The sequence below is a fragment of the Brachyistius frenatus genome, unplaced genomic scaffold (assembly GCF_029030835.1).
Source record: "Brachyistius frenatus isolate BFR_SWC_R1_liver_20210118 unplaced genomic scaffold, ASM2903083v1 Contig_86, whole genome shotgun sequence".
In the NCBI taxonomy this organism is placed as follows: Eukaryota; Metazoa; Chordata; class Actinopteri; family Embiotocidae; genus Brachyistius; species Brachyistius frenatus.
In genome coordinates, this window is record NW_027210685.1 from 977,313 (window position 1) to 997,244 (window position 19,932).

A 19,932-nucleotide genomic window follows, 5' to 3' on the forward strand; every position below is an offset into this window, starting at 1 on the left:
TATTTGCATAGTGTTTTCCAAAAGTAATATTCAAAAATGTCTTTAAAAAATTGGACCAAAAACCTTGTCAGATATTAACATCCATAGAGTTCGAGAATTTAATGATCCCCGAAAATTATTATCGAGTGTCACCACCAGGGCTAAATCCATACCCATCCATTATTTATACCTGTTTTATCTTGAACAAGTTCACAGGGGGGCTGGAGCTTATGGCAGCTAACTTTGGACAGAAACAGAAAAATCATGCTCACAGTCACACATATGGTCAATTCAGAATCACCCATAAACCTGATATGCATGTTTTTGGATAGTGGGAAGAAACAGGAGTACCCGGAGGGGACATAGGGAGAACATGCAACCCACACACAGAACGCTCGCCTGCCCCAGCTGAAGCCGATGTTCAAATCCAACTGTGAGGTGACGGTGCTAACCACTGCACCCACCGTGATGCCACACTAACCTCAAGTTTTGAGTTAAATATCCCAACACCTGCTGTATGAATTGGCACGGAATATTGTTAAGACACCCATGGTTCCCAGCCACTCACTTCCAAAGACATAGAAGTAAGGGGACGACCCTTACTCTTCCACGAGAGCGGATATGTTCGGGATTAAAATATTTCAAGAAATATTTGGTGGAATTTCATACAATTTGGTACAGACATTCTTGTTCCCTTGAGGATTAATCGTAATCACTGATGATTACCTGACTTTTCCTTAATACCAAATCCAAGTCGAGCTTTAGATGTAGTTTGTGTTTAGCGCTACAGAGCAAATGTAACATTGACAGAATTTCCATTTGGTCTGCAGTGGTACTCGGGAGGGTTTAGAAACCCAAACACGTTTGTAACCTTATTAGCTAGTCCAGGTGGAGGTTTCTTTTATTTCAATACTAGCAGACATATCATGAGCATGAACATCAACAAGATGGCTGAGCTTTTGCGCTTTGGAACTGCAGTGTACCAATGACAGTCTCAAAAAGCCTGATTTGGAGAGCTAGCATTTCTTACCTAAGGAACAAATCCCATTTATATTGAGGATGGGGCTTTTCATTTCATCAAACAGCCAGTTGAAGCTGCAGGTGAGTGGTGGATGGTGGGTGGAGATAAAGGTTGGGACTATTTGCATATTCATCGATGATTAATCATTGAAGCTACAGGTGTAAAGTTGAGGCATGGGATTTTTAACTTCTACAATACGTAGTTTTGATGGGCTTTAATCAATGCATGGAGAGGGACTTTAAGGGGTTTCTACTCTTAAGTCGCAACATGCTAACACATTAAACAAAGATGATGTATTAAACTCCATGCCTACAAAACATCAGCATAATCTTTGAGCATGTTAGCATTAGCATTTAGTGCCATCTCAGAGTCAATAGGATGGCTACATAGACTTTTACTCTTGTTGACAAAAAAAAAATCTGTCATAACCTAATTCTAAAGTCTCTAAAACATCTAAAACATGATTTCATGATTCTATACCTCCTTTAAGTCGCTGAGCTGCTGATTCCACTTTGACACATTAAGACTTGCTGATGATTCCAAGACAGAGTGACGTGATCTCATACTATAGTGGTATATATTGTATCCCTTCAGGCTACATTTAGGTGAAAACCAATTCACCTGCACTTCTTGTCAGCTGGCCCTTCCTTAGCCAAGACAAGAAATTCTTCAAATTTGGCTCACCGTCTGACTATTGTCTCCCTCATCCTCTGTATTGTATTCTTTTCTCTCCATCATTTATTCCCCTTCCTCACTTCACCTCTTATTCCCCTGCCATATTTCATTTAAATATTTCATCCAGTTGTCTTGCGGCTTCTGCGGCTTGCCAAGTGTCATCTAGATCCAAGTGTCCGACATTAAAGTGGAGCACGGAAGTCAGTTTTAAAGGGATGTGTGTGAGAAAGAGAGAGACAGAAAGAGAAAAGGAAAGGGGTGGGATGAGAAGGAGAAGTAGCTCGGCCAAGGTCTGACACGTCGGGTGGTAATAAGAAGTGAAAAGGTGGAGAAGACAGGGGAGTGATAACTAATGTACTTCCTGTGTACTTCCTCCTCTCCCCTGTCAACCCCTCCTGCTGCCATCCACCCCCCTCCCCCCTCCTTCAGCCTAAAAGATATAACTGATGTGTGATGATTCATGTGTGCGCGAGTGTGTGTGAATCTGGGGTAATGTGACGTGTGATGTAAAAAAGTTTTCTGCGTGAATGTGAAGATGTACATTTATGTGTCTCTTGGACAAACTGATGGCTGATGTGGAGAGAGGTGTGTGTGTGTGTGTGTGTGTGTGTGTGTGTGTGTGTGTGTGTGTGTGTGTGTGTGTGTGTGTGTGTGTGTGTGTGTGTGTGTGTGTGTGTGTGTGTGTGTGTGTGTGTGTGTGTGTGTGTGTGTGTGTGAGTAAGACTTACTGATCGGTGATGTGAAGGCGGAGTAGTGAGCGATGACATTAACAGATGAGTGAAACTTCTACTTAGCAAAGAGTAATGTGTCTCTTTGTATCTTAGTGTGTGTGTGTGTGTGTGTGTGTGTGTGTGTGTGTGTGTGTGTGTGTGTGTGTGTGTGTGTGTGTGTGTGTGTGTGTGGTCTCTCACACCCTAGCAGCTTGACGGTTCCGGTTGAGGTCAAATACGCTGCATCAATGATCTTGCAAATCTCTGCACCGACCTGCCAAACATAGAAGAAGCAGAGATGAGATTGTGACCACGAAACACTGAGTCGTCCTTCTGTCCTTCCAGTAACACCAAGTCTTGTTGTAGTTTAAATCGTAACTGTGAAAACATGACGACAAACACGGTTTGGCTTTTAACACATTTCTCCCTGCATTGTCAGGTAGCCTGACCCCCCGCCCTCCTCCCCCCCATCTAACATGCAGCGCCTCCCGCTACAACAGCATAAGCCACGGTGTAGTACGTTAGGAGCGGCAGAATCACGTCGGCTGTACGTCTCTATGTTCCTGCAGAATCACCTCATCCCAAATGTGTAAATGAAAGTCGTGCTTTTGTGGCTACTGCATCGGTTGACGGAGTGAGCTTGGTGTGTTTTATAAATAGAGAAAAGATATGAAAGGAGAGAGAGAGAGGGGTTTATTAGAGTAATGATAAAACATGTAGCCGTGTCCACTCAGTTACTAATACAGTATCAAGAATATGACTAGCATCAGCAGCGTAAGATTGTGTGAAATACACAAACATTTTTCACGTGCTTTATTCTGTAAAACTGAGTCTTTTTCCTTCATGGGAACAAAAACACAAATAATACATATGCAGCGGCAAATACATTTCAAATCCGCAGCAATTCTTACATGTACATCGCATTTATTTCGGTTACCACTTGATCAAGTTGAACGAAGACATAATTGATTGATATTTTAAATCGAAACAAAAGTTGAATGCCATGGCGTTACGTTTTGGGGTTCACTGTATGTCCGTGCATCCATCCCCTTCATGTGAACACAGTATCTCAAGAATATTTTGTGGGAATTTGCTCAGATCTGACACAAACATTGATTTGGACTGAAGAATGAGCTGAGTTTGGTGGTCAAAAGTTCAAGGTCACAGTGACTTCACATACAGCTCTTTAATATGAACGTGATATCTCAAGAAAGCTTAAAGGGACTTTCTTTAAATTTCACACTAACACTCACTTTGGCTCCAGAATGAACTGATTGGAGTTTGATTGTCAAAGTCAAACTTAAGCATTCATACGTTAGTGATTAAAAAGTGTCACACAAAGATCTCATCAGATAAAATGATGAAGTGATGACATTTGATATCTAAAACTCAAAGGTAAACTTGTACTGTCAAAACAAATATTTTTGGCCATTATTAACATCAGGAACCAAAAGGGGAGATTGTGAATAAGGTTTGTTTGAATTCTTAATTAGTGACACTAATCTTGGGTGTCCACTGACTGACTGTGGTGATTGTATAGAATTGCTGTTCGTTTGGGTTGAAGATAAGGTATCCATGTTTTTGAATTTGCAACTTATTTACAGTAACATCCGTGTTTGAAGCATCATGTACTGTCATGGCAACAACTTTGTGTTCTATTAATATCAAATTTGTTGGTCAAGCATGCGAACACTTTCAAGAATTATTTCTTTCTATCATGATTCAGTATATTGTGACTTGTGGTTTTCCTGGTCACCAATCATTCCATCAATGTAAACAATCTAGTGAACGTCATATTTTTTTGTTCCTCCAACTGTTATCTTAAGAAGTTCTTACCCCAGGCTGCTGATGCATCATGCCCAATATTACCCAACACTTCTGAGTGTGATAAGATATTTCCAATACATAATGAAAAAAATTCACCCGCCTGCTACTGAAATTACAAAAATGAACTCAATCCCCTCAAATTGCCCCAGTCAGCAGTAGATGATGAATGGATATAATTAAGTGGAACATAGTGAATATTTAAGATATGTTCTGTTTTACTTTTATTTATATTATTATTCATTTTATGTATTTATTTTAGAGAAAATAAGACCGGTGAGTTTCATAATCATGAAGAAATATAGTTTGTGTTTTTCATTTGGGAAATTTGTATGCAGGTCATTTTGACTTGAACACCGCACACTGTAAAACAGAAAAACTCTAAAACCAGTTGCTATTGGCTGTGAGAACACTCTGCGAAAACTACATCCATTAGTGTATTTTTAAAATGCATTGACCCTGTAATTCTAAGCATCAGGGTCAACAACCACGGTAAAGGTGTTGACCCTCATGCTGAGTGCAATGTGTCAAGAAATGATAACTGAAATAGAAAATAAGTAGCAAAAGAGGTCCCACATGATATTCTGTTTATCGCAAAAAGCATGTTTCAATTCAACTGTTCACAATTCGAAGGCATGAGATGAGGCTTTTCAAGTACATGTTGCTTAGTATGAAGAGGTCACAAGCAAGGTGAGTCGAGAACCACTGTATTAGCCTTTACTGTATCGGCCTTTCATCTTCATCCAGCCACTCCGATGCCTGAAATTCAATTTCAAAATACGATAACCTTCCTTTGTGTCAATGGGATTAGGAGACACAAATAACACTCACCATCACCATTCTGTGATTTGTTTACACTAGTTTAGGTCGTATTTATTATTTTGAAAAGTTATAATCAGTCTAATCATATCAAGTAAAAACAATGTGTTTAAGAAAGTTATCGGCAACCCTATGTAATGTAGAATATTCAGTAATACAGATCACAGTTTTGATGACGCTTTACATGAGGGGCAGTAAGGTAGTACACGAAAACAACTTTAGACAAGTTATTGTCTGACATGTCGGCCATATTTAAGTACTAATATAATTATACAATGAGAAGGGATCCTCTGCGAAAGTAACTGTGTTCCATTGAACATACACACATACAGTTGGTCTGATTCTATGGTTAATGGTTAACTTCTTTCAAGTCTATTTTCATTTGCCTCTCACACACACACACACACACACACACACACACACACACACACACACACACACGCACGGTAACGGACACGTGTGTTCGCGCATGAGGTTTCCGTTCCGCTTGCCAGGCTGCTCACTGACCCCCCACATGTGTGTTTGACCTTTCACCTCTGTGCTTCTCCCGTAGGAGAACGGCCCTGCACGCCAGTGCACCTTTAACCATCCCAAAACACACACATACACTGATCCATCCTTTCAGTGTGCGGATTTAGTTATGCGGGGCAACTGCAGTCAGGCTTGTGGTCACCCACGGTAACAGATAAAAGGATATATCACTTCTTCGGTCCCTAAAACCACAAGTGTGGGCTCGTGGACACAAACGCACACAAATACACACACACACACACACACACACACACACACACACACACACACACACACACACACACACACACACACACACACACACACACACACACACACACACACACATACACACCAGGCACTGAGCTCCTGAGTCCCCAGCTTAGCACTTGATCCTCTCTGGGAGGTTGACAGTTCAGAACGAAAGCCTTTACAATCTCCTTTGGACTACACACACAAACACACACCCTTCGCGGTACACACAGTACATCCCCGTGCGAGACCAAAACCTCGGAGGCCCGATCATGGTGATCTGCTGGTCAGCATCTGTTTACTGTCGAGGACAGTGCTTACGATTTTCACGACCATCAGTCATCACTGGCGCAGATAAAACTCCACATCTCAGCGTTTGAGAAGTAGCAGTCACATTAGAAAAATCATGGCAGAAAACAATCCCCCATGTCACTAAATATCCTAAAGCCAGGACTACTCGCTCTCTGCAGAAGTGGAAAATCATTTGAGCATATTGACCTCTCCTCGCTTCCCCCGAGGTACGGCAGATCGCTGGCCATTTCAGCCCCGGCAGTGAAGCGCTAATTCAGACAGGCATGGAGCAGTTGTGGAGCGGACACGACTCCAACGTGGATGTCATGTCAGCTAACATCTTCTCGGGGCCAAGCGGCACCTGACTGCCAGTCTGTAAGGGAGAAACTGTGGCCGCTGCACCCTGGGGTGCCTGCATTTAACACAGTGTCCCATTTATTGTGAGAGCAGAGGCACGGACAAGCATATGGATATCAGTTCAACGTGGGGTCAGAGTGAGTTTATGTTCGGAGGGAGGTATGGACATGAGAATTACGCACACACGGTTCAGGTGTGTAAAATTCTGAAGTGTATTTCAACTGATGGATATTTCTCTAATGGCTTCATTGTATCGTATTTATTATAGGGAGAATTGTATTACATACCGTAACTCCTACTCAGTTCTGTCTCCTATAAATTGTTAATGTTCATCTAATTTGATTTGCTAAATTTAGACGATGGGTGACAACTAGAAGGATACCCAAAGTTATGCATCTTACCGAAGTGTGTGGCCGACAGCTTCGGCACACCTTGTCATAGATTATTCTACTCTCTGGATCATTGGTAGAACAAACATAATTCTCCCTTAAGACGCCGAGTGATTTAATGTTTTAATGATGGTGGTGTTGAGCACTGTCTGCATAGGTCATAGCTTATGATTTACATAAATGTCATACTCATCGTCCGGGCAATGAAGCAGGGTAATCATCTGTTGTTGTTGTTTTGGAGTTGGGTTGTTAATAGTTGAATATTGTGAACTCTCCTTCAGAGAGAACACTTGAGCCAGACTTAGTGCGGTTTTGGATTAACATTGAACAAATCAACTCGTCTTTGAAATTAGCATGAACTTTTTCATCATTTAAACTTGATGAAGCATTTTGAATTGCCTCCAAAAAATGATGTTCCATGATGATAACAGTAAAAATACAAAATAAACTAATAGTGATCTTTTTTTTTCCAAATACTCTTGGATGAATGAACACTTTGCATTGGTCATTAACTCTTTGCACATACTTTTAAAATAAATATCTCCTTATTATGCTGATAATAAACAGAATACCACAAATGTACCAATGCAAATTACCTGTATTTGAACAAAAATGTTGCATTCATTGAATTTTACATATTTAAATACTAACCTCAAACCTTTCCACGACCTATGAGTTCAAAACTAAAAACTAAACCTCATATAAAAGACAAACACACACACACACACACACACATGCATATGTCTTCACACTGAGATGGGTTGACATATGTATGCAGAATAAAACAACACCGTGTCACTTCAGGACCCCTCGTAAGTGAAACAGCGTCAGCATTGTCACAGATAACAAATGTGCGATGTTACCTATCTATTCCTCTCTCTCTACCAAAATTAAACTAATCCATCTCTCCTTCTATTTAGCAGGTATCTTGTACAGGGCAGCAGTGGGTGCAGGAGGCAAGCTTCAGCATAATAGCAAGGAGAATGTCACAATAAGATAAACACCGGGTGCCGCTGAAGTGCCTTTGGGCTGACGTGACTTGAGTATCGGCTCATGATTTGTATCCAGTGTGGAGTGTTCCCCACACACTTACCATACTGTACATCCTCAAATATACTGCATTCGACTCCTGAGTTTCTGCAACCTCATGCTAATCTTCAGCACTGTAAAATACCATTCCAGGCATTGACATCTGCTGTGTTATTCTTGTATGGTTTTAAAATGTAATCTATTGCTAAATTTCTCTTTTTCCGTCCCTGACTCTACTGGCCACTGGTGTTAATGTCGTGCATATTTCCTGTTTGCTACAAACGGATAAGAGACAAAGTGGATTCCATGTAGTTATGTTGCATTCATCTGGTAAGGCCTCGGGTCTTGGGCTGGATTCAGGTCTCAGTTTTGACAATACCAGTCGGGTTACAGGTGGGCTCAATGTTTAAGGGAAACTGATTTTTTTTTTTTTCAATTTGAATTTTATTTTAATAGTTTAAGACATCTGCTCTGTTGGTTTTGAAAACACGACCAACAAAAGCTTTTGGTGAGATTTGGTTCAACAGAGGGTCGAGTATGGTCGCTCAGACAATAAAAAGGGGAAACAAAACCTTGCTTATACTGGTGGATGTAGTTGGTGCTTGCGGAAAAAATTATGAAAATATCTGTTATGCCAATTATTTTGGTAGCGCTGGAACTCACCCACCTCCTTCTTATGTTACCTAGCCAATACATAGTGAACCACTATAACAGCTAAGTTTCAAATTCATTCAAGTGCTACTGCATGATAAAAAGTTTGACCTGCTTGTTGCTGAGATCGTTTAGCACCACAAACCCATACACTCAATGCAACCTGACCTGACTCAGCTCTTGTTAATACCAGCTCTTGTGAACTACTGCCTGACATGTTATTGTGATTCTATGGTCGCCTTATTCACCTAAATATTTTTTTCTTCACTGCAGAACAAAGTGGTTATGCTCAGAACGATTCCAGTTGTCGCTGTGACTTTATTGTCAGCAAACGTCCAAATATTTTTTTCTGATGTATCAAAGGGGATTTGTTTAAAGAAACTGTTCAGTTTTGCTGCTTGGATATAAAATAAATCAGTGTTTGCAGTCGTGGTATTTGGTAAGCTCATACAGTAGCTTATTTATTTAATTAACTACATTAGAAATGTTGTATATGCTAAAGAAAACACTACATAATGGACGATGCCTGTAAGTATATTAAGTATAAAAAAAAAAAAGTAACTTAATAATATTTTTAATGTCTGCCACTGCTGTGCTTAGGCCTACATGTTTGAGGTATATTAGTGTCCTTTGGGTACTAACGGTACCTCATGGTGGTCAAATTCATCAAAAGGGGCTCTTCACCCAAATGAAAAAAAAAAAAGCATATAAATAAAACAATACAAGAATGATAATGTTTTTTGTTCCTGGCCATTTAGATGGACAGATTCAATATGACGTAGGTCTATCAGTCTGTGAAATTTACCCCAAAACAACTGGTGTGAATGGAGTTTGTGGTAAAGCTTAAAGAACAATCCCCATTATCAGAGGGTTCTCAGTGTAAGTTGTAATAGTTTTGCAACACAGTCTACCCAGTCTGATTGTTCACTAATTGGTGGTGAAAAAGTGCTAAAATCCTGATCTTCTTTACTGCCAAATATTTTATGCACACACACACACACACACACACACACACACACACACACACACACACACACACACACACACACACACACACACACACACACACACACACACACACACACACACACACACACACACACACATCCTATTAGAGTGGAATTAATTGTATTGAAATAAAAGTAACATTGAACGTTGAATTTGTCAGGAGGAAATTTTGAAATGAAATGCTGTTACTCTATTGGTATAATATTTGCAGACGGGAGGAGCAGCTGATTTTTCTGCAGTAACTATATTTCAAATCCAGAGCTGCCCGTAAGGCTTTGCTTCCTTTAGCTTCATCCCATTTTCTATTTTCATTTGCTTGTAATGACGCTCTCTTTACTTCTCTCCACTGTCTTTCTTTCTCCGTGGAAGTGATTGGTGTGTCCAAACGACAAGGCAGGGATGTCTGGGAGAGGCCCTATCATCATCACATTGAACATAATTAATAAAAGCAGCCTGTTCCAATTTAAAAGGCTGATTAATGTAATAGATACATTACAGCATGGAGTGGACCATCACTCTATCTGTCTAATACCCTACATGAAAGGATAGAGGCAGAGTGTGGCAATAAACCTTTGTAGACAGAATTATTTTGTATTATTTGTATTTGCTGGGGCCTCTCTGTGTGGAGTTTGCATGTTCTCCCTGTCCCTGCGTAGGTTTCCGAGGTTTCCAGGTTTCCTAGCCAAAGATATGCATGGTCAGTTAATTGGTGATTTGAATTGCCCCTAGGTGTGAATGAGTGTGTGAATGGTTGTTTGTTTCTGTCTCTCTCTCTGTGTGTTTGCCCCGTGATGAACTGCCGACCATTCCAGGTTGTACCCTGCCTCTGCCAAAAAGTTGGCTGAAATGGGCTCCAGCCACCCCGTGACCCTACTCAGGATACAGCGGGTATAGATAATTGGATGGATGGATGAATTATTTTTATTTTTATGGCCAAATCTTAAGGTTACAATTACAAATAAAAAACAATGTTCCAGTATCTGTCTGTATGCTGATGATACAGGCATTTACTGCCATGTTGTACACTTTGTAAAAGCCAGCAAGAAATCTCAAATTTGCGTTCAAATCAAATTAAATCAGACAACAGGCATGTTATGTATGACTTTAGATATGTTGTAATAAACTCAAATTGTGCTTTCATTCAGCCCAAACCCAAATTAATGTAATTTGCTAAATGGGCTCTTTGGGAGAGGCAGCACTGTGCCACATGGCACCCAGCCTGTGGATGGCACAGAAACGAAAAAGAAGAAGAAAGCTACAAACATTTCTTTCTTTCAATAGATTAACAGGATGACTGAGAATAAAGCAGAAATAAATGCAAAAATGTGTTGAATGAGGAGCCAAATAAACATGAACCAGCTCCATGACGGGAATGATTATGGACATCACTATGAGAGACAGACGAACACATTGTTGGTTTTGATCTTTTCATGGAATTTGTTTATAAGAAAAATATGGAATAATGACAGCTTTATTCTTCCAAATCAACTTTGAAGTCAGCCGAAACTTTTGTTCCTTTTTGATGTCTGATCAAATGAATTTCATTTTTTGATAAAAGTTCAACTTTGAATTTGGAAAATGAATGCACTTTTAAATACAACTTTCACTTTCCACTTGTGGTCTGTATCATGTACAGTCTTTATATTTTCATATGCAATTTATGGTTGTTTGTATTCTCTTTTTTTCATGAAGCTACTTTTTAAGACAGTTCTCAATTGAGCTACACATTTAAAACCAACATTTGACATTAATAGATGGGCTCATCTGCACCTATTACAACAAGTATACGTAAAAATAGTACTACATGAACAGTGAATAGTGCTGGGGGTGCCAATAATTCCAGAGAAATAATTAATCAGCAAGAAATCAACAGTTCTGTTTTGAAATTTTACCTTAAAAACTTGGACTCTGACCGATAGAAAAATCTGAATGTTCCTTCATGCCATGCAATTAAAGACTGTGAAATATTAAATAAAAATAATAATAAGTGATCCTCTTATTGTTGCAACATGCTTCAAGTAAATAACAAAAACAACAACAGGTTATGGGTGTTTTCCTTTATGTAAAGAACTCCCTGCGGTTCCAGAAGGAGCCCTGGTGGTCCCTGAACCTGACTTTGAGAAACCACTATTTTCGAGCAGTGTACCCAATGAAGTACAGTAATGGAGTGTAGTGGCCTGAAGTGTAGCTATGAAGTCTTCCCTAATGACTCTAGCACATGTGTGTCTGGCTTTCAGCCCTCTCATTAACGTCACTGGACACTGTATACTTTGTGGCTCTATGTGTGTGTATGAGTGAGAGTAAGAGAGACGCTGCTGTTTGCCAATATAGCCAGGCTTAGAGTGCCCTGGTGATCTCATCTCCTCCTGAGTGCTCACCCTGTGGCTGTGGATGTGTCTGTGTTTACGTGCACACCTACCTACACGACTTATGTATTCTACATGTAGACGTATACACTTCAGCCACAGGATGTCTTTCATTCTCCAGCAACCGGGAGGATGTAAGGTGTTGTCACTGTCTTTTTACAGAAGCTTTCTCTTTCTTCCTTTTTCACTCGGGAGTAAATGTTTAGCAAAGGTTTTTGTTCCATTTTTGTTTCATTTACAGATGTTGCGGCTCTCGTTTATGAACAAGCTCAACCTGTGTGTCTGTTTGTGTGTGCGTGTGCGGTAAACAGGGGAGGGGAAGGGGGGGGGGTTGCTCTGTGGAAGAAGGAATTTCCCCCAGCAGTCCCCATCAGTAATAGTGCTTGTAATGAGCTGCAGCTGTCAGCGTGGTTTCCGCACACACATCCACATAAAACACACACACATTCACAGGAAGGAGGAAGCAGTGACTCACTCAGCAGCGCGCCGTCACACTGTACACTGATAAACAGTGTAACTCATCAGACTTTGCATCAGACATTAGACACAAATATTTCCTCAGAAATACCTACTCCTTCTAAAAATATCTGTGAATTTACTTAACAATTTATGACTTGTACAACTAAAAATGCAATTGTGCTTCTCACTTACAGACGCAGTGTAATTAAAAAAAAAAAAAAAAAAAGCGTATCCTTCCTCTCCTGCTGTAAATACAGAATATGTCTCAAAAACAGACTTAAAGGTATATCTTTAAAAAAAACATTTCTTAAAGAATCGTCCTGCAATGTCACATAAGTCAGTTGATTGAACAAGGCGAAGACCATCCTTGACCTTGTTGTAAGAAACTGGAAGACAAATATTGTTCATAGTTGTTTTTGGATATCAAGACACACTTAAACAAATGCATGATTGCAGTCTGATTTACTCATTTCTTCTTCGTCCTGATCCTCCTCATCTAAGAATCCGCATGAAGGAAGCTAATTTCCATTTCCCTGAATTTTTTATGATAATTCTCTGTTTGGGCTCCTGCAGAAACCCTGAGCAAAGAGCTCCAACAGCTCTAAAACCATACTCCAAATTATTTGATGACTTTTGCTAATTTTATAAAAAATGTTTCAAACCAGGTTCGAACTGATAACATGTTTCAGAATGTCTGAAAGACAGATTCCTTTTGTTCGGGTATCAGGCACTGATTTGGCACTGAGTTTCATGTGCTCTGTATCTGTGACTGATGTCTATAGTACTTTTTTAAACAGATTCCAAATAACGCATGGATAGCCAGTGTAACATAAAACTGATATCTACAGCCATTGCACTGCTATCGGTCAATGCAGCATTTCATCAACCTGATCAAATACCAGTTTGTGTAGGCAGGAAGGATTACCACCATTTCTATCAATTCATTCTAACAAGGTCAGAAGATTTTAAAAAATAAATAAAATCCTTTTGTGGAAATTGTTGTTATTTTTCCACATACATCAGTGAAGTATCTCACTACCAAACAATGGGGACATGAAGACATTTTGATAACATTTGACTTTATTTCCATACATCTTAAACCGGCTTTTAACTGACATCTAAATTTGTAATCATGTTTGAAGTATTTTAATTAAATTAGTAAATGAAACTGGGCTCAGTGTTTTATTTTTTAATTTTTATGACTAATTGAGACCAATCATGGACTATAATGTGTCTTTTCTTTACACAAACAAGTTATTCATTCATACCTAAGGGTGGGTCTTTGAACCACTTTTGTCTTTATCACTGTTTAACCAGAATATTCACAGAGATGCCCGTGTATAATGTCCTATAGTTGCATTTTAGACTTATTACTATTTTAGGCTTATTACTATTACTATTACTATTACTATTACTATTACTATTATTAGGCTAATAGTTACACAGATGACATATATATATATATATATATATGTAGCTTCAAAACAAGGCCATGCTAATGAAGTATCAGTCGTGTCTACTGGCCAATCCCATAACTTTTTTTTTGCAATAACCCTCCAGGCTTCCCAATAAGTTAGTCTGACTTTTTTCCACCCAACAAAAACTAAAATCGCAACAACTAACCCACAAAATACAGAGACAAATAATAAAAGCAGCTCCTTATATTGGCCCAGCTGAGGCATGGCTTTGTGTTTTGACTGGCCCAGCCCTCTGTGACCTCTGCCAATTTTTATCTCATTTCAGTCTAACTTTGTAGATCAGACTTTAATTTTGAAGCATGGACTACGGGACAGTGATGAATAGGCTACATCAAGGAGGGCTTAAATTACCCCTCTCCCTGGTGGCAACACTGACCACAAGGAGAGGTGTGTGTGTGTGCGCGTGTGTGTGTGTGTGTGTGTGTGTGTGTGTGCCTCTGTTGTGTGCGTGTGTATATGAGTGTGTGGTGACCTAGTAACAGCAGACAGAGAAAGAAAGAGGGCTGGTCAGCACTTGCCCTCTCAACCCTGCTAGCTCCGCAGCACACCCAACGAGGGAGGAGGGAGGGAGGACAAGAGGGGAGGGGGGGGAGAGCATCCACTCAATCTTTTTCAGCTCCTCTTGTCAATGCGTTGTCTTGTTTTTGGTGAGAGTGTGTAACTTTTAAGGTTGTTTGAGGAGAGTCTAACCCTGGCCTCCTTTTCTTCTTCCTCTATCCATGCAAATTGGTGTTTTGTTTTTTTCATAGTGAATACCATCACCACTGGGTGTGTTTGGGAAGGCTCGTTTTGGAGGTCATTGGGATGTCGACGAAACCTTAACACTACATTATAAAACAGTCTCTCTCAAATTGAGGGGAGCAAGGCAGGAGGTATCGGCCAACAGCCACAGGCAAGGCCTCAGGCTGAGACGAAGAACATCAAAAACAAGGTGACAAAAAGCAGGTTGTGGAGAGGAAAAAGATCAACTGATAAAAAAGAAGGGATTCAAAGGAGGCTTCTTCTTTCAGCTTTTCTACGAGATTTTTTTTTTCTTCCCAACAAACAATGTGTTTAAAAGTTTAGTTTGACTTAATGCCATTTGGTACTGACAGAAAGTTTACATTTTCAGAGAATTTGTAGCAAAATGTTTAAAAGTGTTTTAAGGAAAACAGTTTTTAGACTCAATATTATAGTGAATGATTTGATTTGAAGAAGAATATAATTCGAGCAGACTTCCATTGAAACTCCACGCGCAAACTCATTTGGTTAAGCTTCCTCATATTTATCAGCTTTTGTCCTACTTTTTACCCTGAAATGTGCGGCCACGCAGAGCAGATACAAGGATTCTGGTGTTGTGCGTTAGGTTTTGGGGAACATAGCGTTTACTGCATATCAAACCCTCTTTTTTATTTTTAAACATTTCCTGCGTTTTTACCAAACTGCTGTGCGGACTGTCCCTCTTGGCTCTTTATCCACTCTACTAGAATTCAGTGTGCCGTGAAGGCAATGCGCAACGCCGCCTCTCCAGGCCAAAGTCCCCATTGTGGAAGAAAAAAATCAAAACAAATGAATAAACTACGGTTGCTGTAGAGAGTGGCGGGGTTGAGCGATAAATCATCAACCCTCCCCAACTAAAGCCTAACGTGGACTGTGACAAATCCCCCCTGCTAACAAAATATGGCATTGGAAGTTTGGCATTTACTGCTTATATTACTGTGAAGACGGTGTCTCATAATACAACCATGTGATAAATATGTTGCAGTTCGAAATGCCACCTTAAAGCGCTCTGAATATTTGTGTGTATGGGCGCGTGCTTAGATCAAATCTGCGCGTAACTTCAGTCATGTTCGACTCGAGCTTGGCAGCTCGTTAATGAATAACAACAATAATAAAAGGAATTTGGACTCATCCCTCTGTCGTGAGTGACTAACCCTGCTCGTTGCCGTGCGTCCGTGGAGACACTTTTGGAGCGGCTTGTGCCCAAAGGCAGCAGCGGCAGGAGGCAGAAGCAAGGTCCCGATTGCCTTCACTTTCCCCATTGTACCATTCACACGCGCACGCACACCAGACACATACCCCCTCCCCTACACACACACACACACACACACACACACACACACAACGTAAAGCCTTTAGGAGACTGGACCGACGTATGTGCGTGTTTTCACTGATGCGTTCATGCTCTGTTCCGGTGCTGGTGGAATCAGTGGTACAACTGTTCATGATTAACTTCATTTTCATCACTTGCACACACACTTTCCACATGTCCGAAATACAGTGTGTGGCTCAAATATACGATTCTGCCTTTATAAAGTCGACGTCCTGTAATTCCACACAACTCTGATGTGCAGTTTTATTTTGCTGTTTGGTGCATGTTGTTCTCGTAAATATGTTCGCCAGTGCGAATTAAAAATCACAAGTGTGAACCACACAAGAAGAGAGAGCAAAATTAAATTAGTTTTAATATCAGTGAGAACATGACACATCCCCAGACAAGAACGTAGATATATTGTGATGTTTAATCCACCGGCCGAAAGTATGCACAATACCTGCATTTATTTTGTTCTGAGGTAGTGTTCTTGCCCACGTAAACCAATTAAATTGTGGTGATTTGCTCATTTGGTTTATTTTTTAAAAATGTCACTCTCTTCAAAAAGAATTAACAAAATCTGACGCCGAATTACACCGCAAGTCTCGTAAACTATATACTTCGATTCAAGTTTGATGCGCTGACGACTTTGAGGGGGAATATTAGTCGATTTTAATAAATGACGCACAGCTGTACTGATATTGAATTACTTTTTTGAAACACAGTTCAACGTTTTTCTTTGTGCTGTATGTACTTTAAAAAGTTTTATGTAAACATCGTCAAGCCCAAATGCAAGATCTCTCTGTCTCTCTCTGTCTCTCTTTCTCTCTCTCTCTCTCTCTCTCTCTCTCTCTCCCTCTCTCACACACACGAACACACACACACACAGACACACACACATATTTAATAATCGTAAATATAATTTTGAAAACTGATTCAAACAGTGATTTTTCAGGTTTAAACAAACAGCATTTCTTTGTTTTTATTTCGTTACAACATTTATCATTGATATTGATCAAGTAAAAAATACGCACACCTTATTAATGGTACGGAAAGAGAGGAAATATAAATAAAGCACCCTGATTTAAACAAAAACATAATCTTGTCTGTACGTTGTTTCATTTTAACACCGCTGTTTTTACAAGTCATGTTTGTAGACGGTTGGTATCAACATTAGGTCTACTTTGGCGTCATGAGTTTATGGCATTTCAGTGGTTGAAGATAACATAAGTGGTAAAACTCCAGAGCCACCACAGTTTTATGGAGACTATCAAGTGCAAGTTAAAAGTGAAAATAACTGGCAGAAAATTGGACATCGGGTGCACTCTCTCCAAACGCATCAGCCACACAACGAACCGTAAGTTTTTTTTAAACTCAGTCCACCGACAGAACGGCGTAACGCACTTTATGTTGTGAGATTGAGCAGTTTTAAAGACAACAAATAGCTATTTTCTCCTAAAACATTTTGTATTCAAGTGTTTGGTCTGGACAGATATAAATCCCCCCCCCCCCCCTCTTCCCTCGAAGACATAGTGCTGCTAGGTGCACGTGCTTATTGGGTCAGGTCTGTGTGCGTCCCCATTAAGGAACACATTGTGGCAAGTTTAGAACATTTTCCGCCACGATTTGTGAAAGAGAGTTTCATAAAAATAAAAAAAAAAAAAGGCGTAATCGAGTGCTTTCTCAGGTGTGATGCAAAACACACGCACACACACACACACACACACACACACACACACACACACACACACACACACACACACACACACACGGTAGTCCGGTAGTCCTACCTAAAGTGTATCTAGGCTATAGGAGATTTAAAAAAAAAAAAAAAAAAATATATATATATATATATATATATATAATATGCAGTTTGCGACATGAAATAATATATAATAAAAAATTTAGACCCGCTTTTACTTTACTTAAAATAAGTTGGAAAGAGCCCTTATTGGTTTTTAACTCATCCCATTAGATGAGAATCGTTACTGACCAAAATGCACTTATTTACCTGGACAATTTAGCAGGTAAACACCTTTCGTGTAGGCACATAAGTAGTATATGTAAGTATAAGTATTCACCAACCTGACACAAGCTGTTTCATCTATTCTTGTATACATTTATAATTACTCAAATTCCTTTTATAAAAACGCGTTTCTTTTGTTTGGCTTTAAGAAGGTGTCTGTGTCAGTCAGAGGGAGCGGAGAGCGAGTTGTGTGTGTGTGCATGAGTGTTATGTTTGAGTGTACGTTGTGGAGTGGGAGGGGTGTTGTAGTATCGCAAGGAACGTGCGCACGGCGGTTTGTGTGTGTGTGTGTGTGTGTGTGTGTGTGTGTGTGTGTGTGTGTGTGTGTGTGTGTGTGTGTGTGTGTGTGTGTGTGTGTGTGTGTGTGTGTGTGTGTGAGTGAGTGTATGTGTGTGTGTGACACTGATGGATGCGCCAATGGTAAGACGGACAGATGCTTGGGCGGATCTAACGGCATGCAGTGGTGGAGCGGCACACACAGTCGCGGCGAGATTAGGGCGAAAACATTGTCGATCTACGGAGAGTCACCAATCACCAATCCTTCCAACGCACCGGTGAACGGAGGAGTAACGGACACACTCCCCGGTTTACTCGGAAAGCGATACGGGCAGAAAGGCTGGGTCGATCTGACTCCCACGGCGGATCCGACGAAGAAAGCTGTTTCTCTGGCTATTGACGAGCGTGAGAGACGAGGCGCAGCAGCACAACATCTGGCTCAGAGGAAGACAGGAGGAGAGAGAGAGAGAGAGAGACAGCCTTTGGCAACTCACCCTTGTTACCCTCTCTTGTTCTTCCGTTGCCTTTACAAGAATCTTGTATCCATTGTTTTCACCGCCACGAAGCCACGCGTCCCACTCGGAGGAATGCCTGAAAAATGCAAGAGAATATTTTTATCCACTTCAACTCTGCTGAGTCAAAAAAACTTTTATTCCTCACTGTAAGGTGTACGACTGTGAGGAAAGGAGCAACTGCGTCTCCAGAAAATATTTGAATAACCTGAATCTCGACTGAGGAAGATTTTCATCTTACCTGTGAAGAAATAAGTTCTTTATTCCATCTCATCCAGCGTCAATAAAGGGGACAGCACTTGGTGAAGATTTTGCGCTTCTCCGGTCACTTGAGGCGCAAGAAGGAAAGCGGAGCTCAGTGTTGGGACACACGTCTGATTCGCTGCGTGGCTGATTTAAATAGCCGCTATCAGGTCACGTAAAGAAATAGAGGGAGAAAAGCACCATCGGTGGCCAAGAAAGTGTTTGGCAGTAGGCGCTTGAGCTCGGCTGAATCGTGCGCTCCAGCCAGCCTGCATGCATTGGGAGCAGCCTGAGCCCGTCACCTCCTCCTCTTCCTCCTCCTCCTCAAGTACATTATTACAACAAGGGAGACCCAATCAAGCACGTATCTCATCGATTCACGCACACGCAGACACACACACACACACACACACACGCCGTTACACTAACACGTGTGCACGCGCACACGTGCACGCGCATACATACTGACTGAGTGACTTGCCCTCAGCGGATCTTTCAAACCGCTCTTGGACAAAATAACGTAGCCGCGCCAGGCAGGGCAGCGTGTGGGCGACCAGTCCCGACCGTCACCTCCTTCTCCTCTTCCTCCTCCTCCTCCTCTTTGCTCCTCCACTGTCGGTCCAGAGAATTAACAAACTGAAAAAGCTGCATGTGGCTTTTTTGACCACCGACGGGACTTGCCAGCGAATGGATTTTTATGAGATGGTTTTAGGCATGTTTCCGCTGCTATACCTCTTGGCTTTGAATTGTGCGTGATTGCCGGGAAGGAAAAGCGAAAACCTCATGGAAAGCGCGGCGGAGGATCAGCCCGTAAAGTAAGTAGCCTGTGCATTTCCGTTCAGATCCCGCTGTCAGCCTGTGTGTTTATGTAAATGATACTGGGAATGTGTATTTGTTAGGCTACCATTAATCTCCACGTCTGCTCCCCTCTTTTCATTTGGCATTTTACTGGTATTACGCACATTTCCAACCATGGGCACGAGCGT

General features: G+C 40.8%; 1 protein-coding gene and 1 long non-coding RNA gene across 3 annotated transcripts in view; one reads left to right on the forward strand and one right to left on the reverse strand.

The window, feature by feature from the left end:
* Positions 1 to 2,242: 2,242 nt before the first annotated feature.
* On the reverse strand, positions 2,243 to 19,388 carry LOC138627496 (uncharacterized). Its single transcript, XR_011311389.1, has 3 exons — positions 18,945 to 19,388; positions 18,686 to 18,782; positions 2,243 to 2,659 (listed from the first exon to the last, which is right to left on the reverse strand). It is a non-coding gene; the product is annotated as an uncharacterized lncRNA (long non-coding RNA).
* tshz3b (teashirt zinc finger homeobox 3b) overlaps positions 19,338 to 19,932 on the forward strand; it is a 38,560-nt gene continuing 37,965 nt past the window's right edge. For both annotated transcript variants that reach the window (XM_069709851.1, XM_069709853.1), the window contains exon 1: positions 19,338 to 19,761. The gene's annotated coding sequence lies outside the window, so the exon portion shown is untranslated. The remainder of the gene's footprint in view (positions 19,762 to 19,932) is intronic.